General features: G+C 40.0%; 1 long non-coding RNA gene across 1 annotated transcript in view; it reads left to right on the forward strand.

The window, feature by feature from the left end:
* LOC109314935 overlaps positions 1–20,872 on the forward strand; it is a 36,416-nt gene extending 15,544 nt beyond the window's left edge. Inside the window, exons 2-3 of the long non-coding RNA XR_002102390.1 lie at positions 17,862–17,955; positions 19,308–20,872. This is a non-coding gene — a long non-coding RNA (uncharacterized LOC109314935). The remainder of the gene's footprint in view (positions 1–17,861; positions 17,956–19,307) is intronic.
* Positions 20,873–23,758: the final 2,886 nt, after the last annotated feature.

The raw sequence follows: 23,758 nt of genomic DNA on the forward strand, positions 1-23,758 counted from the left end.
ATTAGTGGTTAAAAGGGGAGAAGCTGTAATATTCTGGTCTGATGTGGTTCCACTTGTTTCTAAAGAGGGTTAATTTTTTTTTTTTAATAGTAAAATGCAGGGAGCAGCTCTACTTTCGTTTCTACTAGGTGGGTCATAAAGAGCTTTAGTGCCCTCTACAGACACGCAGACTTCATTTATATCCAGAAATAGTGAACTTTGTGTTCCCGTTCTTTCTGTTTCTCAAGTGAGCTGCAATGCATAGTCCTTTAAACGAGCTTTCAACACTGCATTAATCACCGGCCTTAATGGGCAAATTCTGCTTTTTTTCTTGTTAATATATTTGCATGTTCTTTATGTAACAGAATGCTAAAAAGTACAGTCTGTGCAGCTAGAGATGTACAGGGCTATTTCATTTCCAACCAAGCTCTGGGACGTGTGATTTATATAGTGAAAAGGAGAAACAGAAGGAGCAGTTTTACTCCAATGGCACTGACACCCTGTCTCCTCTCCATGCAGCCAGCCAACTACAGCGGGTTAGATCACCCATGGCCAAATAAGAGGGCCTGAACTCAATTAATTAATTTGGAGCCTGGTAGATTATTATGAGAGATTTACACAAAACATAACAAGCACGCGTGCTGCAGGAGGGAAAGCAATATATGTATGAACTCTCTACTCAGCCCATATAACAGCTTTCATGCCGTAGGATCTTAAATCACTTTCCAAACTGCAGGGCTGATCCAGCTCTCCAATCAAAATAAATCCATTGCAATTAAAGGCTAAATCCACAAAAGTCAAATCGACCAGTGAAATGCATCCACGTATGCTAAGCGATGGACCATCTATCTGTCCTTGGGTCAGAGTTTTGGGTATTTGATCATGCTTTATGGACAATGTACATAGTTTCCTACCCAAAAGCAGCATCCAAATATGTCCTTAAAATGTGCCTCATCTTTTTTTACATTTCAGTGATGGCTTTCACAATGGAGCACAAACTGCCGTGGCCCATACATCCGGAGAAATTGGAGCTGCAATCATACCTCTGGCTTGCAGTGTAGACACGAAGCTTAAATGTCCTCAGTCATGGAAATGAGGAGGTCTATTGGAATAACTTTGCATGCTCTGTAGAGAGGAATACTTACTGTGGTGGCTGCATTATAGCAGACATATTACTTGTCACAAAACACAGCAGTTTGCATAGGACGTTCAAAACTCGGCAGCTCTTTCCCATCCTGATGAAGTATTTGTTACTGAGAAGAGGATTGCACACAACTTCTGGTAATCAAAGAACCACTATCTTGTTTATAATGCCATTTTTTAAAGCAGAAGCTCCTGCAGATGATGCTAAGGAAGAGATATCAAATAAGCGTGATTCTTTTGCTACACTAGAAACTCTAATTCCCGGGACAGTGCAAAACAACCCAGATCAGAAGACTATGTCAACGAGCTACCTTCCAGGAGAGTCAGGAAATCAAATTATAGCAGACGCTGCTCAGCTGATGGCTTGTTGTCTGCTTTTTGCATATATGGGAATTATTAACTCACATTACCACGCTGGTCCAAAACCTTAATGAATCCAATAAGTGTTTCGTTATGACTTCTTGCTATTTGCTTGTTACATGCTATAGTGAAATCACCAATTGCCCAACTTTCCCTGCAAAAAAGGGTATTTTTTTTAAAAAGAATTTCAGCTAAAAAATGTTTCACACACTATGGGAATATGCTGTTTTTACACATAATATATTTTGATTATGAAATGAAACTTTGAACCAAAAAACATATTTTTTTTTTGAATTGCCAACATGATTCTTCTTATTGTTGTTTCATGTTAAATTAAAATAGCATGTTTTTCAGTTTCTGGAAGATCCAAAAAGTTTTATCTTCCATTTTCAATTTTGCGGTTTTGTTTTATTACTTCCTCTCTTTCTGGTACTGACCCGATCCTCTTTGTCTACCCATAGTTAAGAATAGGAATGATTTTTAAAGTGTGCACAATTAGGAAAATCTGAATTTTCCTATTTTTTCTTATTTTTGTCAAGTGGAAAAAAATCAGGTTGTTTTTTCAGTGATCAAACAGTAAAGAGTTGTGAAAAGTGTATTCCTCTTTTACCATATGGTGGAGAGGGAAAGGGAATGAATAGGTATTTCTAAAAAGGGGAAAAATCCAAACACTGAACTTGGAAAGCTCAATTTCCTTGGGCTTCTTCAGTTTCACAGGAAATACAACAAAAATGCCATTTATGTCAAAATGAAATTTGAAAAGTTTGCCTCATTTCAAAATGCAGCTTGGAAACAACTTTTTTTTTAATTTCATATTTTCTGGAGAATCAAAAAGAAAAAAAATTGTCAAAATCAACATGGGGAACCTCTATTTTAGTGAAACCACGTTTTTCCTAATAGGATTTTTTTTTCAGTCAAAACCTTACATCACATTTTAGAAGCAAGGCTCCATCAGCCCAACATCATATGAAGACTCAGTCCATACCCGATGTTATTGAGTTGTAATGCTGAGAGGTGACATTTCGTTACATTGACCACAAAACATTTATCGTGGCCATTTATGATTACATTATCATTTACATTTATCATGGCTACTGTCTCTTCTAAGGAGAGAACTTCTGATGGACCGAGATGTGCTGAAAACCAATAGCTAATCTTCCTTCAGGTTATTCACAAGTCCAATTAACCTTAGAGCAAGGAATTAGACCTGGGAATGAAATCCAGGCCCTTGTAAAATATAACAGAGCACTGTGACCAAGCACACCCAGCTAGTTCAATTCTTCCCCCAGCATAAATATAACTCCAAAGGCTCTCAATCAGCGGTTTTTAACCTTTTTTTTGGTGGAACCCTAAAAAATGTCAAATGGAGGTACAATTCTTTTGAACTGTAAGTGTGGGTATACACATACTTTTGATTGATCACAACATAGTAGTATCATAGTTTCTAGGGTCTATTATGTTGACCCTAGGGTCATAGACCCAAAGTCTAGACCCTAGGGTCATAGACCCATAGTTTCTAGGGTCTACTACATCTTTCATGAGCCCCTTATACAGATATCGGGAGGGTCCATGGGCCACAGGATGGAAACCACTGCTCTAAATTCATACAGAGCTAATGCAACCCTCTGGTCTGATGCAGAGTGGGAGTAAGTGCTATGCAGATGAGCACTTCTGTTACCAAGCAGTTAGGGTACTAGTGCGTTCGGCTGCCCTTGCTCTGGCAGCAGAACTGTCTGTTTAAGTTTGGGCAAACCATAGTGAGCAAAAAATCAAAAATATTTTTTTTTAAAAATCACCCACTTAAAATGCTCTGGGCTCAGAAAATTAGCCACACAAAAGCACTGAAGTTCAAGGTACTTCCAGGTGCAAATTAGCACGTGCTCGGTGATGTTCCACACTGTGAGGGAGCATCATCCATTACCACATGCACATGGTTTATGACCAAAGATACAAGGGCAACATAACTGATCAGAACAGAATAGGATTAGATAGGGAACCTGGACTCTGATTAGTGAAAGACAAGCAAAAAACCACAAAAGACAAGTTTAATCCAGTTAGGAAAGACTTTTGTGCCACTCTGTCAATTATAGACTAGTATAACCAAGAAACCTATGACAGATCACCACGAACAGTTACAGTAGACATATAGTCTGTTGATCATTAGATTGAAAAGTATTTCCCCAAATGGAGAAATTAGGATTTTGTTTGTATTCTACATATAAATATCCTTGAATGAAAGCAAATAATAAGGTGGGTCCAGGCTGTTTTGAGGAAAGGGAACAATACTGGATGATAATCATGAAAGAAGCATGAAATGCTGGCCTGATTCAAAGCTGACTTATTTTAATTCCATCTACCTTTCCCACCCCAATCCTCAGTTTGCTTTTCCTATATATATACACCTATAAAGAGAGGGAGAGAGAAAGAGAAAGAGATGTGTATATGTATATGTATATATCTGTGTGTGTAAATTCCTACAAAGATAGATAGATGTATCCATCTATACATGTGCATATATACACATATATAGATATATCTATCTATTTACACACAGCTATATAGCTAGCTAGCTAGATAGGAAGTTTGTAGGAAAAGCATGGGCACATACCCCCTATCACTTTTTAGCTCATTCGTAAGTATTTCTGCTTGCCTGTTATCTTACAGGTCTGGCACCTCTACAACAGCCCCTTCTTTGACAATCTTGCAAATGCTACAGGAATCCTTAGTCCAGTGCTTATGTATAGTTACCATTTGGGGTGGTAGCATGCAACTTTATAGAAGAATTGTGGATAGGAAATGGGGATAGTAAACAAGTGTAAAAGTTATCTTTTTAAAAATTATTCAGGTTGAAAAAGTGGCCTCAGGTTTTTCCCCCACCTCATCTTGTGGAATTGGCCAATATTGAAGCAAGAATTGTATAGAAATTAGAATTACAAAGCCAATATTAAGAAAGATGTATATAATTACTAAGATTGCACTGAAGTCCTGTTATGATTAGCTCCCTGTTTGGGTTTTTTTTTTTTAACACTATGACCAGTGTGAAAAACCAATCCAGTTATCAGCCATCCTTATCAGTCCCTTTATCTAACTTCTCCTTCTTATACAGCGTATTCTCCTTCCTGTTCATCCCTGTACGATGTCAGTACATTCTTTGCTATGGAAAGAATGGATATAGGAAAGAAAATGAGAAAACTTCATAAAATGAAATAGAACAGAGCCCTAATCTTATCCTTAGATGAAGTGGGGAGTATTTCTGTTTTAATAATCAATTAGCTTATCGCGTCACAGATAGCATATTGACGCCATGACTCATGTACTTTCTGCTATTGGCACCAACTAGGTTTCCTGTCTGTGTCTCCCTAATTATTTTTGTTGTCTTTGAAACTCTTTAACCAAACTTGACACTTCAAGGCCTATAATTAATCTTTCAAGCAGAGTAGCCAAACCCCCTAACTTACATGTCTCTTCTATATCTGCAGATACCTTCACAGGGCAGATGAAGTGTCCCCCAAATCAGCAAAAGTTCCTAAACTGAGAAAGCAAAGAAGAATATGCAACTCCTGAAAGGAAAAGAAAAGAAAAAAGCCACTCCAACTTCCAACCCCCACTCCAGCCCCCCCAAAAGACGAAAAAAGAAAAAGCACATGTGCAATTTTCCCCCCGCTCATTCCGTTTCCTTTATGTTCACTGGTTCAGAGCTGCTGGTGGAAGATGGATACATATATTAATTCTCCATGCAGAAAAATAAACAGTGGACTGAATCCTCTGGGACTCAGACGTCTGGTCTCAGCTGTCCCGGTGGAATCTTCCTCCATTGCCTAATGGTCTTTGACCACAGCAGATCCATTTAAGGGATGCCGTATCATTTTCTAAAGCCTCATTTAGACTCATATATAAAATAACCTCATCCTGTCACACTGAAATGATTTCAAACCCAACCCCCCCTTTGCTTTATTTCTTGTAAGTAATTTAAAACACAGGGATGGATTTTAAATAAAAGGAAAAAGAAAGAGGTAGAGGAAGGAAGGGGGGGAAGGAAATGAGACAGGAGCTAACTTTCCAAAATGGCATTAAATGATGAGTTTTCAAAGTCCATTCAAAGTCAAGAAAGTTATGTAACATTTATGGACAAAATTACTCAAGTCAAAGGGGAAAAAAATTATATCTTATTATCTGGTGTAGTAGTTTTCCAAACATTGTAGTCACAATTTCCTCCTAATAGGTTTGTTTGCCACTATGTGCATTTTATTTATTAACATATTTCTTGTATTACTAGTGTACCTTGAAACCTCAACAGAAATTGGGGCAAAATTGTAAAAAAAAAAAAAAATTAAATGCAATAAGGCACAGCCCATGTCTTTGAAGAAGATCCTAGTTGGAAATACTAAAAATAGGAATTATTATCCAAAATTCCAAAAGTTTATTAATGCCTTCAAGTTGGACAAAAGAAAAGAAAGTCAAATGATCAGAATTTCTGTGATCTAAATATTTCAGTTTGACATTATGGAAATACTTCCCTGTGGTAAGGTTGACACTTTTGTTTCAAGAAGCAAAACCATTTCATTTCACCTTTCCTGTTTCGGTTTCTTACCTGAGGACAGACGAGAGTCATTAAGAATATGACTGGGGTGAAATATTTCCATAATGACCGTGGCCATATGACAAAAATGGATCTGCTCCTGAGAAACCTTTTTATTTATTTGAATTTATTTTTATTTATTTATCATCGGACTCGGTGATCTGTTGAGGTGCCTTCTGGCCCTAGCATCTATGAAGTAGTATTTCCTTATGGAAAACTGATTCTAGTTCATCCAATGACACTTGCAATCTATATAAATAAGCCAGACAAAGATGGGAGTGGAAAGAGGCATGGGTGGGATGCTTAACCATCCTCAGCCACACAGCAGGTCACTGGTAGGCATCAAAACAGAGCCCTGTTTCCATGTGTGGGAAAGAGATCTGAAGAAGGGCACCTTGTGCCCAGAAGCTTATCTGCCATCCCCCCCAACTATATAGTTGATCCAGCAAATGCATTATCAAAAAGATCTTGCTTCTAGAAGTCCAGAAAGATATTCCACTGGTGATAATAGGAGTCTCTATGAAGTCAACATAGAGATGCACATGACTGCATCCTGGAGTTTTTAGAAGCACCCAAATTATTAGATGCTTCTCCGAGACTTAGTGAAACTTCTTGAGCCAAGTTCTTGTTTCGTCCAAAATTAATTCCTTTATACTTAAAAAAATAAAATAAAATGTTACATAGTTATTGCAGATAAAGGTACAATGCACATCTTACAGTTGTGAATATGCATGTCCCTAAAATGTATTACTAGTCTAGACTAAACTGCAGCTTCCTAATCATCGGAAAGCACAAAACACTGGTCTGAGCTGGATCCTGTGTTAGCGTACCACTGCCCTCTGCTGTATGAAATCTTCATTTTAGAGCCCTGTGTCAGGAACCTGAAAATAGATGTAGATATTCGATGTTCTCCGTTAATGTGAGTGGCTCATGCTTATCTTCTGAAGCAGAGGGACTTGATTTCTCCCCCTGTTGCTCTCCTTAAATTCAGAGTCAGGCTCTGAAGGGTAGGGACAAACCTAATGAACTAGGAAGTTGCTATATTACAATGTAGCAGTTAGACAAGGTTCTTTGGGTGAATCTGATATCTTTTATTAGACCAACTTAAATAGCTGGAAAAAAAAAATTAAGCAAGCTTTTGTGTTTAAAAACACTTAAGTTGGTCAAATAAAAGATATCCAATTTACCCAAAGCACCTGGTCTGCCTATGTCCTTAGACCAACATGGCTACAACCTACACCAGTGTACCAGTTAGTGATTCCTTGCTAAAGTTCACCGTTGAAGGAGTTCTGCATCCCAGGTTTTTAAATCATCTTGTTAAGATTATATGAGTCTGAGGGTGCCTAGAAATCCCCCTGTTCTTCCCTGCTGGAGCTGAATTTTTTCAGTCTCTCTCAAAGGGCGTACAATAAATAAATGAGTTGGTAACTTGGAAGAAAGGTGATGGAAAAACTGACCCTTCCTACAACCACCTCACATTACCAACTACAGTGCTGAGGTATGTTTCCAATTTCTTTTCTCTCCACAGCTTTTGAAGCAAGATACCCATGACAGCCAACTCCATCTGCCATGAACTTTGATTACATATTGGCCTAGGGTCATTCATCATCCTAATCTCTTTTTAAAGAATCCACAATAATGAAGTCTTAAGTGCATGACAAATGTCTCTATGATCTCAGAAAGATGCAGTTTTATGAAATTCACCTGCAACCAGAAGTTTCCGAAGAAGGCCAAAGCCAATATTTAAGACCTCATTATGCCTTTGGAGTGGTTTTCTCCCTCGTGAGAAATGTCTGTATGGGCTGGAATTTCACTCTTTGTTCTTCACCATCAAATGAGGCTAATATTAATCATTCCTTCACCCCAAACTCAAGCTTCCAATGGTGCAAAAGTCTGCCAGCATTACAACATATATAACTGTTCTCTATAGTGCTACAAAACATTTGGTTGTAGAAGAGATGATATTATTCTTTATCTACCTCCTCGTAATATAATTTAGAGGGCAGTTAAATATCCTGCCATCTATTAACATCAGAAAATTTCAACTAGAAGGAGCGGTTTCCTCTTGGATGCACCATGTTTATTTTACTCTGTTCTTAGGGTCTGTGCAATTAGTGCTGCTTTTTTTTGCTCAGGATGTGGAGAATTGCAAATTTTAAATTTTTTTTCTGACACACTAATTATTGCAGACAACTGGTTTTTGCACATTTCTCCAAAAATACGGTCAATCATGTTTGCACAGGAAATTCTGGAGTAGAGGGAACACCTTAGGTCACATCCGTTCCATGCTTGTAACTCGATCTTTTTGAGATCAGAAAATAGCTGGTTTGTTTGCCTAGTTTTTAAATTGTGTGAATCATCTGAGTTGGGTTCAGACAGTGCTTTTTGCCCATGCTGCCTATGCCGTTTTCCATGGTATTTTTCAGTGTACTTCCATGTACTTTTCAAAATTTTCCTACGAGCCTTATCAAACTAAGAAGCTGCATTCTTGGGTATTTTTCCTCGGATGCCCTTCTTTCTCTCCTTTTATTCCAGCATTATAGTGCCATTTTGATAGGACGTATACTCCTCCCTTGTGCTTTGTGTGGCGTCCGTCTTATGCAAATCAGTTTGATAGAGACAAGGGAGAGCGAAAAAAGGAGATGCACTTTGGCCTGTTTGCCATTAAGGATGAATGGATGCAGAGCTTGTCTGGATGAGACAGAAATAAAAGGAAATTGCTGGTGTTGTCTAGTGGATAGGGAGTCAGATGGGGAGTTGGGATATTTGGATTCTCTTCCTTGCTATTGCTCCACCTTGACCTGCTAGGTTGTGTTGGGAAAGTCGCTTTACCTCCCTGAACCTCTAGTTCCCCTCCCACTATTGCTTGTCATGTCTGAATATAAGTACTTCGAGATAGAGGCTCTCTCTCCATGTGTGGGCATTGGGACCTTTCAGTGCCACCATAATGCAATTAATCATAATCACTATCATTCATTTTATGCCATGGTCAATGAGCCACAGTGATTGACTAGATGTGAATACCTTCCAATTGAACCTTAATTGTGAATACTCTATGTGTTAACAGAGTTGTGGTGTGGCCTTGCAAGAATCTGGTTAATATAAATATTCACTATACCCATGCTGCAGTAGGACCTCTGTGTCTAGAGGACTGCATGTGAGACTGGCCACTATCCCTGGGTCATCAGTAGGAACAAAATGTGTGTCTTTCAGCAGCTAACCACAGTCCTCTGCCGTGTGAACTTAAGGAGTACTACACCTTGCTGGTAGCAGTAGTATGTTCTTATCTTGCCTGAAGACCAGGCACGACAGGAGCATGTGCAGCACAGAGCTAACAAGTCATACATGACTCGAGCTGATTTAAAAAAGGTAATATATTTGGGTAGAAATGTGCCATTTGTGTTGGAAAATTTCAGAAGTCTTTTTTTTTCCCCCCAAGCAGCTCTACATATGGTCCCACAGGGGAACCCCAATAACTTTTAGCAATGGCACAGCAATACTTCCACGAATTCAAAAAAGCAATGCGTGTTTAGGAGCCAGTCTCATGAACTGAGCACTGTTTACTGTCTTTGGCCTTCCCAGGATGCTGGAAAGCTCACATGATCTCACGGTAAAAGTTCATTCCACTGATGAGCTCATGAAATCTCAATGCAGAATTTTAAACCATCATTTGAAACCAAGTGCTCTGCCTCTGCAATAACAAGAAACTGAAATTTTCAGAAGAATTCTCGGCGCCTTCTTTTCACTATTTACCTAAGGCCTTGTTCAAAAGTCGCTGTTGTGAATGTTTCAAGACAAATTGAAACTATATACCGAGAGAAAACGTATAGACATGCCTCTTTATCTATCAAGATATATTCTTCATCTAACAGAGGACAAATCACAGCAGGGAACATTTCTACAGCTGTGATCCCCAAGGATTGTGAGATATCGCTTGACTGGCTCAGAGTGTCTCTCAGTTGCAGCTGCTGATATCATTATTGGCAAGGGAGGGAGGAGGAAGGAGGAAGCCTTTTTCTCTCAAGTTTCCCCCTGCCCCTTCCTCCACTGATAGACAAAATGATTGCCTTTTAATTAGCAGGCCAGATTCCCAGCAGCACTGAGGCCTACATTTGTTCACAGCTTTGGCTCGTATTTTATTAGGCCTGAAAGATAGCTGTAAAAGGAATGGTTTATATTTTTAGTCATGTGAGTAGCTGATAGATAGGACCCCAACAGTAAGTACTCAAGAGCACGTAGCATAGTTCCTGTGCCATAGATCCATAGGTTTTGCAGGATCAGTAAAGCTTACTTTTGGGTGAAGGATAAACAGCTTCCCTTGGGCGTGTTGTTTTTAACGTCATTTCTTAGCCATAACCACTGTGGAAAGGCCTGGGTTTCCATTCTCCCACACCAATGCAAAGAGTGTGCTGAATGCATAAGTAGTGCTAATATTTGCATTTGATCAGCTTTCCATGTACTGTGAACTTTGTACTGGCGCTAGTGAGGGCACAGCATGTAACCTGGTTCCAGGGGTGCAGCACTGAGCACCGTATACACTTTCTTCAGTACAGTAAGGGGCAAGAGGGAAAGATGGACATGACATTTAGGTTCTTCTTCCCTTTCCTGCAGACAAATTCATTAGCCCCAGATGAAGCACAAACTGCCCATACATAATGAATGAAACAATAACAACAGCTGGATTGAGTCCTCCAGCTTTTCACTAGTCAGGGAGGGACATGACACAACGTGGTTCTGTTTTCTAATATCAGGGTGTTTGCTTCATTTTCCCCTGCCTTGGTCCCTAGCAGAATTTGCAGATATTCACTGAATCTGACAGGCACCTTGAGTGCTTCTGCTATGGCCTTGAAATTGTGACCTCTGGGCTATCAACCATGTGTCATAGCACCCCAGCCTCCCTCCCACTTTGATTATATGTCATTATGCACTGGGAAGATGCAAGGTAGAGTGAGATGGTTTTGCCAGGTAGCAACGTGGCCTTTCTGGAAGCAGACTGTCAGGAGCCAAGGAGGGCAGTGCCCCTGTGCAAGAATGACTGGGCAAACAAAAACGGAAGCCCCGGTGGCTGGAAATTAATTTGCTTTGGTGCCTGGAAGTAGGAATCAAAGTAACCTAATAGAGGCAAACTGGCTTGTAAAAAAGAGATGTGCCCTAGAGGCACGGCTGCATCGGTCTGACTCTTGCTGGCTCTCTCCTGCTTAGATCTGGCTTAGGCATTCTGATCAAGGACTTCGTTTGCCATGTTTCAGTTGACTGCTAAATGTCATTGTGTTTGAGAGAGACTTCCTGCTTGATTTCATTCCTTCCCTGAAACAGGGGAAGTGCGTCATTAGGAGCTGAGCTAATTAGCCATCGCTGGTGGAGCAGTGGAGAAGCCAAAAGGGAGCTAGGATTCCTAGTACATGGGCATTGCAGCCTGTTTGGGTGAGAGCAGGAATAGCATTTAGGGAAATGAAGTGGGGTCCTTGTGCTTCTCTAATACACCACTGGATCTGCTGCCTTGGCTCAGTGGATTAAGGCTAGGATCCATAGTCACTCCCCTTTTAATGCCTCACCTAATGAATAGCATCCCTGTCTGTACAGCATACATCTTATTCCCCCTTTAAGCCAGTACTGTGTATTCATGCGAGGCCTGGACCTGAGCCCGTGGCTTGTTATAAGGCCAGAAGCAAGACTGCTACCAACAGAGCACTTACAACTTTAGGGTAATAAGGACTGAACTCCAGATACAAATGAGTACAGTCCTTTCCTCCGCAAACTTTACCAAAGTATCAGATACAGTGTACCACGAGCTCTTCCAAACTGTTATTTGTACTTCTTATTGGCCCAGACAAAAGAGCACTAGCTCCTGAGACGCCAGCTGCACTGAACATATACCTCTTTTATAGCTGCCTGACATTGCAGTTGAAGAACATAGACTTGCACTTTGCAAATGTGAACTATGGACACATTTTGGATTTTTTTCCCTCTTTATACTTGTTTACCAGGGCATCTAAAAGAATTGGTTTCCATTTGCATATATTTATAAAATATACAAGTAAAGGATGCAGATAAAGATTAGACTGGATTAATTTGTCTTTAAAATAGTGTGAAAGACAAGGAATTCACAGGGCAATGTGTTTTCTTAAGTATGTAGTTGGTCCAGGAAAAGAGATCACTGTAAGAAATCCTTGTCTTTTACATAATGGACCATCACAGTAATAACTTCACTCTAACACCCTCTAAAGTAACAAAACAACTTATAATGCTCTTCAAATAACAAGGGAATGGACTAATAGATCTAGTTTCAGCAAGTAAATGCCCATTGGAGTGCCAAATACTAAAATGTGCTTCATTGCCTCAAAGTTGCAGCGAGTCAGAAATGTGTCAACATAACGTTTTCCCATCATCAAATGTTGATTTGTCCAAGTCAGAGCTTTATGGTGGTTCCATATTGAAAAGAAAACAAATATCCAAGCCTCAAGACTCCTCACAAAATGTGATTCATATTTCATGCCCAACTCTACTTGTAGGCCACAGGTTTTAGTTTTCAGCTCAGTAAATCAGAACTTCCTGGAAGGACTGAACTCGTATACCAGGACCTACTTTCTAGGAATAGGCATGCTCAGTGAGACCCACACTGTGACGGGAAGACTGCGAGGTGGAAAGAGCACGTTTATGTGATTGACCGATTGAGTGCCATGTGAAACGGGGGCGTGCTATGCGCACGAGTGCAGGAGCATGTGCACAAGTGTATGATTGCTTCTGTCAATTATTGACAGAGATGGTGTGACTGGACTGGATAAATGGGATCCCATTCCCAAACTTGGTGCCTGAGTAGGATTGAACAGTATGGTGAGTGTGCTCAAGTGGGGTGCTTGAGCGTGTGCTCAAGTTGGCGTGAAGGTGTGATCATGCATGTGAGGGTATGGGACACTAAAGGTCTATGAGACACGGGTTTGTAAGAAGGTGATGTTTGTTAGTTTTTGTGTATGTGGAGTGGAAGCCCGGGAGGCCAAGGTCTCCGCTGCATTGTGTGTATGTGGAGTGAGAGCTGGGGGAGGCCAATATCTCCATTGTGTTGTGCAAGGTCTGGAGCAGTCTGCCAGCGGAGGTGGTTCAAGCACCTACATTGAACACCTTCAAGAGTAAATTGGATGCTTATCTTGCTGGGATCCTACGACCCCAGCTGACTTCCTGCCCTTTGGGCAGGGGGCTGGACTTGATGATCTCCCGAGCTCCCTTCCAGCCCTAATGTCTATGAAATCTATATGTGGAGTAAGGGCCGGGGGGCAGGGGAAGCAAGAACTTCATTGTGTTGTGCATATGTGGAGTGAGAATTGATGGAGACCAAGATCTCTGTTGTGTTGTGCGTTTGTGCTGGGGGGGCGGGTGCAGGCAAGAGCTCTGTGTACGTGTAAGCGGTGCCCGTGGGAAGGGAGAGCGTGAGATTGCTCTATCGCCGCCTGTGTCTTGGTATCTTGTGTTAGTTGATTTGTTGGTATACCTTGTATTTGGTATCTTGTATTTGGAAGTGTATCTTGTTGTGTATAGAGCTGATTAATTGTTTATTCATATACCGTTTCCTTGAACCATGACTGAAGTGTCTGTAGTTATTGGCCCATTTGCCAATCTTGGGCTGGTTAGAGTTTAGCTACCCACCACCCTTTCAACTAGAGCAGAGGGGCCTGGAGGATTAATGACCGTCCCCTGTACCCACACGTGGGGTTTCGGGGCCCTTCTTCTACAGACTCACATTCTTTTAAAGTACAAGTATTTATCCTAAGACCACTTCTGTGGAGCTCCGTTAACCCCTATTTTACAGATATTGCATGTGGCACAACAGACCAAGTGGTTTGCCTAAGGCCACAGAGAGAATCTATAAACCAAGTTATATTCAAAGTTTCAAACCAGTACTTTAACCCCTGGACAATCCTGTCACCTCCATCAATATGTTGTGTTCCTTCAGTCTGATTAATTTTACCAGCCTTCTCTTTTCCTCTTGACATTTGTGCAGATTAGTGCCAAAAATGCATACTTTGCATATTTTGGCTTCTCTTTCCATATTCTTGCATTCATGACATAGACATACTGTATCCCCAGCTATCTGATTTTCTCTAGGTGATTACTCAGGATTTCATATTCAGCTGTTCTCAAAAGGAGAAAGTGAGGCCAATAAAAAAAATAACAAATAAAATTGTGCTCCCACTCACGTATAAGCCTGATGCTGGAATTCATGGGTGAAAATCTGTGGTTTTGTGTTATGTAGACTAGATGATTATAATGGTCTCTTCAGGCTTTAAAATCTATGAATCTATGAAGAGTTGAACGGCACTTAAAGCCACTTGAAGGATTAGAGTTGACACCCACAAGGGCTTTTCTGTCTTCGGCTCGCTATCCAAACATCAAGTGGTCCACGAAGATGTTTGCAGTCTAAAAATGCTGCAGTAAGGAGTACAAGTGGAGTGAGAGCCTGCCTCAGTGTAAGCCAGAGAAGCCAAGGGAATTAGGCTGAATTTGACCAGCCAACAATTCTGGCCCAGCACGCTGTGTCTACTCCATGAGGTAGACAGCACGCACCTTGGAGAAAGACACACTCTGTGATAAATTGTTTCTGAGAATGAAAACGGTGTTTAACTTAATCTAGTTTCACGAAAAAGCAACAGCTGATGACAGCCAGCCAGTCAGGGCACATTGCAGATGGTGTTTTTCATGGCTGTAATCTAATGTCATCGTTTTTGCAGAAGTGAAATTAAAAATCTTCAATGCTTTGTGGTGAAGACAGACAGATGCCTTCCTGCTTTAATTCCTGAGTGGCCATAACATGTTCGCTGACATTTCAACTTGATGTTTTAATTGGCTTATTTGAATAAAACTCAGACAGGTTATGTTGCTCAGTTTTATTTTGTGTCTCCCAGCCCAGCAGCCAACAAAAAGAAGACAGCAGGACAAGGAGGGGCAGTGACTTTTCACCTCTCCAATTCTCCCAGTGTTTTGTTTAGCTCTTAATGTATTTAAATTCATGCCTTGTTAAATTATAAACTGCATCCTGCCGGGATTAAAGTCAGCCGGGGTGCTCCAGAGAAGGGTCCCCCTACCTTCTCCCATTTTTTCAGGAAAATGTTTTCTTTCAGGTTTGGGGGGGAAGATGTTTTAATGTAGTTATACCATTCCTCCACGTTGCACCAAAAGACACCTGAACCACATGCTGTTGTACCTGCTCTGAGCATCAGGGAAGGTTGTCTCATACCATTTGTAAAACACAGAGGGCAGGTCCTGTGCTGGGATGGGGGCACCTCACTTCAGGTGATATCCCAAACTAGAAAGCATCAGCTTCATTACATGTTGCTTGGCTGTACTTCATTGCATCTGCAGTGGTTTTACTAGCAGAGGGGTCACTAGTTTATAGCATGGGCCTCATCTGTAGAAGAAATGAAACCATAACCTGAAGAGCAATGACTGTGACTTCGATAGCCCTTGTTACTGAAAATCAACCAGTCCCATGTGTGGTTATTTTGTCTTGCTGAGTAATGCAACCAAAACCAAAAAGCAAGGTTCAAAAGGTACCATCCCGATGCAGATAATGGGAAAAAAACTGAACTGAAAACCTCTTTCCGTTCTGGTGATGGGATCATTTGGATTAAAAAATGGACTGCATAGGGACAGGTTCTCACTTCCAGCTAGTTAACGCCGTTCTCTCCCTTTCTTGTTCCCTATATAGATTCCTCCTTGGATGCTGATAGGATTTGCATCTTTCTCTACAAAATAGCATGTGTATGTAGGATAGCTGTATCAAAAGGTGTATCAACGTCTGTCTTTTTAGCTTTCTCTTACAGTAATGGCAACCTCGGCGATTCCAAGTTTTTCTCGTATTATCCATTTGCTTAATGCGCAATGATGTAGCTTTCCCCACACCTGGATCTCAGCCAACTACAACTGTGTGAGTGTGTATGTGTGTGCGCGCATGTGTGTTTTTCGGCTCAGTGATACTCACTGCTTGTGATGGTGCATGGAGAAGAGGCCTAGCAAGAGCAGACAGTATGCTGTGCCCTTGAGATCTAAGCGGTTGGCAAGTGGAGTGGCAGGTATCTCAGGTACAATGGATCAAGCACCGTCTGAGTGGGAAATGATTTTGCTAGTCCCTGGTTAGTGCTTGGGGTGCAGGTCCACAACACAAAACGGCCACACATAATTAGCACAGCTTGGCATCCATCTCTGTCGAGGGAAAGGTCAGGGCTCACTTAGCATGGAATCTGAATTACCCTTCACCCAAGAGGAATAGGTTCTCTCTGGTTAGGTTAAGGTCACTGGTAGGGCTCCGTACATTGCTACCTTCATAAAAAGAGATTGAAAATCCATCTATCAGACATGTATAAACACAATTTATTCTGCTTCTTTTCCTTCACATAAAAACTTCTGCTCAGGTGCATAAAGTTAGTCCAAGGTCAGCCATGCTTATCATCAAGGCACAGGGATGTTTGTTCAGTCTATCCAAAATATACCTCAAATCCCAGAAATAATCCAGGCATAATAAGTAAGCGCCAGGTTTTGCTATATGGGTAATTTCAGTGAGTCAGTTTTTCCTCCGGTTGACGTACTAGTAATTCTACTAAAGTCAGTGGAAATGCACTAATTTGAAGCTGTGTAAATCAATTTGTCTCTGACTCTGTTCTCAAGTCTAGGGAACACATCCTCAGCTGAATAGATCCTCATCTTCACTGTTGCATTTCCAATGAAGTCAATTAATCATTTTATGTTGATAAGCTGAATAACTGGGAGCTACAAATTCTGGACCTAGTTTGGATACAGGAAATATGAATTAATTAGCTGTGTTATTCTGTTAGGCAGAAGGCAGGGCAGTGTGGGACCTTATAAACTAACTTATACAGAAAGACATGAGCTTTCATAGGCTACAGCCTACTTCATCAGAATGGACTTGCATAGAGATGGAAAACTACATAGAAAGGCCAAGGTAGACCTTGGTCTTTCCATTAGTCTAGATGGACATACGCATTAATGCTATATCAACTCCCTTCATGAGGTCAGTCAGGGCTCATATTGAATTATTTATTTACCCAACTCATAGATCCCTTTTGAAAGCTAGGTACTAGTGCTCTGGTGGTCTGGTTTAAGGTTTCTTTTCCACAAAGTATTGTGTGGTTGCTGATATGCAATGGCATCGTCATGTTAAACTAAGACATACAAGTATCTTCTCTGAGGGACTGCTACCGCCACCGCTGCTGTTAACAATTGGCTCATCTAGACCACTTAGTGTCCGAGCATGTCCAGACATTCACTCTTACAGGAGAAATTCTCCTGGAATTGATTTAACCCTGGTTGTTCCCAGGTTATTTTCCTCCTGGAGTAGCCATTTTTACTTGGTGATAAAGATGCGTATAGTTATAGTTTTTCCTGGGAGAGCAGCAACTCTCCCAGGAGAACCTTAATGTCTGTTTGCTACCTTATTTTGCTCCAAATCACCAGCCCAAGGTTTTATTGCCTTATACTCTTATTGTTTAAAAACCAGACAATAGAAATAACCTAAAAAGAAACAGCAAAAGTAAATCAGATGAAGAAAACATGGAAAGAAAAAGCCTATTTTCCCATTTATAAGGCAAATTCTTGAAGTGTCTAGTTCCCTTCCATGTACACGTTTGACTCTCATTGACTTCAGTGAGCAGTTCAGAATTTGCACTTATGCGCTGAGACTGAGCAAAAGAGAGAGCCCCTCATTCTGCTCCTGTGGAGGAGAGGAAATTGTGCTTTACTGTATTGTTTACCCTTGCCTTTTCTTTAATTTACCCTTTGTTTGATATATCAGCAGAAACCATTTATCTGCCTCAATGATCAAATAAGCTGGCTGGTAAAACAATGGACATGTGATTCACTGGGAGTGGAAGAATGGTAATATAAAGGTAGGCTGTGAGGATAAAGTTTAAAAATTCAGTAATGTGTGATTTGCTACCTCAAGCTCGCCACAGTGCCTAAGGGAAAATATTGTTTTTTCATACGAAGTAGAAAAGAGAAATATGGGTTATCCTTTAGTACTAGTGCCGTGAAAGGGATTCCAGCACTGAAAGCTGATACCATATTACTTAAAAGAACCGTATCCAATTCAAGCTGAGATATTTTTGTTTCTTCAACCAAGATAACAGGTAATGAATTCAGTGATCAGTATCTGGTTTTCTTGAAGCAGGGGGACATAATTTGAAAAGGCAGGTTGCCTGGGTGAGAAATAAGCAATTTTAGATCCAGGCATTGAGGGCAAAGTCATGTCACCGGAAAGTTGAAATTTCTGTCTTCTGCAGCCACTGATTTGAAGTCAATGAAAATCATCCCATTAGAGTTCAATGGGATTTTGGATTCCTAGGAACATGACTCACACTTCTGACTTCTCAGAAAGCTTCCTTGTAGACAAATGATTCCAATAATTGCAGCTTTATACACACAGTGATATGAGTTATCAAATTCACTGAAAGTAGTAGAGACAGATGAGTTTGTTCAACCAAGGGCCAATGTCCAGGCCCAAATCCATTATGGAGATTATTACAAAGTTTAGAAATTTAGCCAGCATGTGGGTTCTACTGATTCATGTGTAAGTTTGAAAAAGAGTCAATGTAGAGGCAATTTAGGTTGCATTTTCATGCATGTTCTGTTTTTCCCTTTTCTGGGTCTTTATTAAAAGAATCATTTGTAGGAACAGATCTATTATCTTCCAAGATATCATTTAAGAAAATGCTTTTTCTAAGGAAAAGATTCAGTGGGCACATCTACACAAGATGCTTAAAGCCCATTGGACTAATTCTGCTGCATATTAGTGGCTGGCAAAAACCATGCTAATGCAGTAGATTAGTCCAATGGCAATTAAGCGTCACAAAAAATGCATTCATCACTAATGCTCAGTAGTGCTGATTATGGTACAATAAGCTAGTACCTGTTACTACAGGTATTAAACTTAATGTGCTATAGTTACGATGCATTAATGAACGTGTAGACACACCCAGAATCACTAATGTCAAGTAAAAGACTTCCATTACAATGGGCTTTGGACATGGAGGGCAGTGGGGGGCAGTAAGTTTTGTTGCTAAAGAAAGTACTTTTGTTAAGAACCAATTGAAACCATATATTTGGTAATTTTTCAATAATAATCCAATAAGGCATTTTGTTGGTGACAATAATACAAGAACTCTGTTAGGGTGGTATCCATGTAGGCATCTCATAGACCTTTACAGAGTAGAAGATGGTTTATTCTCTTTTTTTTTTTCAGATAAGAAAAGCTGAGACAAAAAAAGGCTAAATGACTTGTACAGCTACCCATCAAAACAATGAAAGAATCAAGAGCTGCACCTAGTTTTCCTGACTCCCAAGGCAGCACTCATATAATGGATCACATTGCCAATTGAATTGACTTTTGGTCAGCTAGTTGGAGCGGTCCTGCCTCTGAAGATTTTTATTAGTTACTGGAATGGTTTGTGTGAAGAATGGGGCCCCAGAATTTGAATTCTATCCAATATTCCTCATTTCATTTATTTGAACTTGATCCCTGGAGGAAGATGAGAAGCCAAACAATTCTGGAAGCCAGGATCGTCACAAATGAGTTGACGGATGTGACTGTGAAAAATGCGAAGCAAAATTCTTCCTGTTCTTCCAGATCTACGATCCCTCTTTTAAATATGTCACTTGGAGTTCTTTGAATGGGGCAGGTCTGCGTTATGTGATCAACTGGAAAACAGAGAAGAATGGAGAACTTTACTTTGTTTGGCCTTGGATTGCATCTACAAGTTAAAATAACTCTAGAACCCTTCCAGTCTTACACCTCTATGAAATTCCATGGATTTTGTACTTTAATCCTGAATTAACCAAATTAAGAACAGGAAAGCGTAACGCTGCCACATGCCTTCTGAGGACCAGCCTTCATTTTTCCAGAGCATCTCATTTAACCACAGGAATATTTTTTTCCCTATAAAGTTGTATTTAAATATTTATTTTAAAATAGTGAAGTGCCTTCATATAAAGACACGAAAAGTCGTTTTAGTTGGCAGGCCTAAGATCAAATAAAATATCTAAATGTGGTTTAGATATTGACATTTATTATTTTTATGAGAAAAAATGCACCCTAAAAAAGGAACTCAAAATATTTGATTATTTTTCAGGACTGGATCCTGGGTCAGGAACTGGTGGAGATGTCTCTTGTTTTTCGAGAAAGAAAGGCTTGAAAGATGAGGTAGATAAGTCTCTGTAAGTATTTTGTGTGTACATCAGAATAGACATACCTACTGTCTTATATATTAGATATATTAATTATATAATTGATTTAGAATTCTAATTACCATCCATTATGTTAGATATAGTGATCCAAAGCCTGCCAGGCTCATAACCTGACAACCCCATAGAAATCTATTGCTCATTTTTTAGTGAAACTGGGATTCTGCTCAGTTCTACAATCTTTCCAGAAGTGAATCAATTCTGGAATGGCACGGGTCTGTGAACATGAAAAATGCCATGTAGCACCAATCCTGGCAACATAACAGGATCACCGAAATAAGTTTAGCACTGCTAAGAGGACTTAGTGAGAGCGACTAACTCTAATGGCGCTCCCTCTTTCTGCTTCACCATCCATCTTTCTGCTACAATCTTAAAGAAATAGTACGTACAGCTTCTTGTGAGCCAAGAATATGCTGCAAGCCTTGCAGTCACCAAGAACAAACCTCCCTAATGTGATGTCACTTCATATGTGACTAGCTAATTGATTTCTCACAAGTTACAGTTGTACCTCAAAATTGAGTTTGTTTTTTCGCCTTTTGAAATTCCATAACACGTAATAATCCTACAATATTTGCAAAGCTACTGGAACAAATTCTGTTCTCATTTGCATCTGTGCAGCCCATAAATAACAACTTGATTTCTTCATTGGCTTCCATCTTGATACCACTTACTACAAAGAAGGATCATAGGTGGGGCTGGTCCTGCTTTGAGCAGGGGGTTGAACTGGAAGTGACCTCCTGAGGTCCCTTCACACCTGAACTTTCTATGATTCTATGATCATTTCCTAATGATGATTTTTTTTCCTTCTTAAAGGCAAAGCTTCCCATGGATTTTTTGTTGATGCTTCCTACACTTTGTAACACAGAGCATAACTTTGTCCTGATTTCTTCTTGCTGTGATACTAATAACTGCTGCAACACAGTGAAGTGAAAAAGAAACTCAGCTGGTTTTATAAGAGTTCATTCTTTTTATTTAAGTCTGTTAAGATGTGTAAGTTGTGTCTGTTCCAGGTCTACTCAGATGTGTAATGTCACTGAGAGTTTGGTTTGGAGAGTAAAGTTTGCACCAAGGTCTTTAAGAGGGAACTGTGCCTCCCCTTTGAAATGTATATTAATTTAAAAAAAGATAAATTATCCAAAGCACCTTAGTGACTTAAGGACCTAAATCCAGAGGGAAGTCAAAGAGACTTAGGATACCTAAATCACTTAGACATTTACAAAATTTTACTTGGCCTATCCTCAGAACTATTGCAGTTCATCATTTTGCAATAGCCTGTCTAATATATCATTTTCTTCATTAAAAATACATGGAAACAAGTTGCTATGTGATCCCTTTCCCCAGCTCCATTGAAATCAGGGGCAAGGGACAGAAATGACACCTAAACTGGTATAAGTGATTTGAAACCAGTTCAAATCTGTACTACAACAGAAGTTGCACATAAACCACTTTCAAAATGGCTAAAACCAGTTTCAGGTAAACCTGGGTGGATACAGTATCAGACTTAACTGATTTAGGTTAAATTGGTCTATTGAACTTCTGCCCCAGATCCCTTCCAGATTCAAGTTAAGGCTCTCTAAACTGAAGTTAACTCACAGTCCCCCAGCATCCCAGGATGCTTTGCAACCCCCCCCCCCCAACACCACCTCAGTGGGTAGGCTTAAATTTCACTGAGTAGGGAGACATACTCTAGCGCCCCCCTGCTTCTGGCCTGGGCCACTGCAGGCAGGTGGCTGCATTTCTGGAATCAAAAGCAAATGTCTGTTCGCTGGCTTATTGGTTCAATCTACACAGCTTACACTAACCTGCCGAGTTTGAATCAATTCAGCCACAGGGTTTTTTGACTGTCAGTACTTAGCCAGGGTGTGAGGTGTTCTCCACAATTCAAGCTTTCAGGCTTTTTTCTTCTGACACCTGTTGACAAAGTGTTTGCAAAGAGGCATGAGATTTTCTTGCCAGTGCTATGACAAGACTGGCCCTTTCTCTTAGCTGGTGTAAATATTGATTGACTATGCTGGTTTTATCCCAACAGCGTAGCTCTGACTATCCCAGCACAGTTTTTTTTTTAACTGCCCCAAATGTCAATTAGGCTCCACCCTTCTGAAGAGCTTGAAGAGCCACAGCAGCATATTTTTGAAACAGGGTTATGTTTCTAATTCGTTCTGCCTGGTAATTAAATGTTGCTGGTTATGTTTTAAATCATTTACTCCAATAAATGTGACAGCAAATATGGCATAGTGGTAGTGTCCATGATGAGACATAAATTAGATTGTAGGGGGTCTGGCTTGTAGCTATGTCAGAAGTAGGCTGGAAATCAACCTGAACTAACTACCATAGCTTCATTAAAAGCTTGAAAATGCTGTCCTTGTATGTTAAAACATGTTGCATTTCAGAGTTCAGATAGAAAGGAGATTTATAGCCTTAATCCTGCAGGACTGCAGACTCCTAAAGACTCTGTAGGAGTCTTCATTCTGGAGGAAACTCATTCTGTCCGGGCTTTCTACATACATTTCATCTACGTCTTTGGGTGACATTAGGAGTATTGGTCTAACAAGCTGATTTCGGTATAACAAACAATCAAGCAGGGGGCCTGAAAAGTATCACAGAAAACCTATTTATGTCATTTAAAAGAACATTCTTTGTTTTGCCTGCTATTTAATTATATAGAAATAACTTTGGAAGTGAAACATGGCACCTCAGAATTCAAATGGTATCTTTTTTTTAAGGAAAGACCTGAACACATTTATCTCTGTGTATGTGTTAGCATAGTTGTAAGATCCCTTTGCAATATCACACATGGTTAGTGCAAACTATGTAGCTGAATCGTATATCTAATGCACCATACAAGGGAGACAAATTTATTTATTCGTATTTAAAGTTACAGGTGTATAAAACAGGAGGCAGCTGTAATTCCAAATAGTGTTTAGCCTCTTCTAAGTAGTGCCATTTTCTCAAATTAATTTGGTTTATTGATCTCTGGAGGAAGTTTGGTAATATGAAAATAAAATAACTAGCTAAAGTAGTGATGCACTATATGGTTTCTTTTAGTCCTGCATATATAGCCATCAATAAGAATCTCTCAAGGGTTTTTGGAATGCAAAATCCGGTCTATATACATTGTGTATGAGCGTGTATATTATTTATCTTTGTATTAGCATCTCTTTTATCCAAGACCACTGAAGTACTTAGTTTTGCAGTTTTAAATTGTGAAAGAGATTTCTTTAGAAACTTTGATCAAATTCAGTCACTGTTTTTTGTTTTTTTTTTAACTGATCCTAAACTGGTGGTAAAAGAAGGATAAGGAGGAAAAAAGACTGTTCTAAAATGCACAGACCTTTTGAATTTGAGCTTAACAGAATCAAATATCTGTAAAACTCCAGACATACCAGGCACTCACTTAAAATTCAACAGCATGTTGTCACTTCCATGATGAAACGGAAACCTGAGCCTGATGGT

Source organism: Crocodylus porosus, unplaced genomic scaffold (assembly GCF_001723895.1).
Source record: "Crocodylus porosus isolate Cpor-Errol unplaced genomic scaffold, CroPor_comp1, whole genome shotgun sequence".
In the NCBI taxonomy this organism is placed as follows: domain Eukaryota; kingdom Metazoa; phylum Chordata; order Crocodylia; family Crocodylidae; genus Crocodylus; species Crocodylus porosus.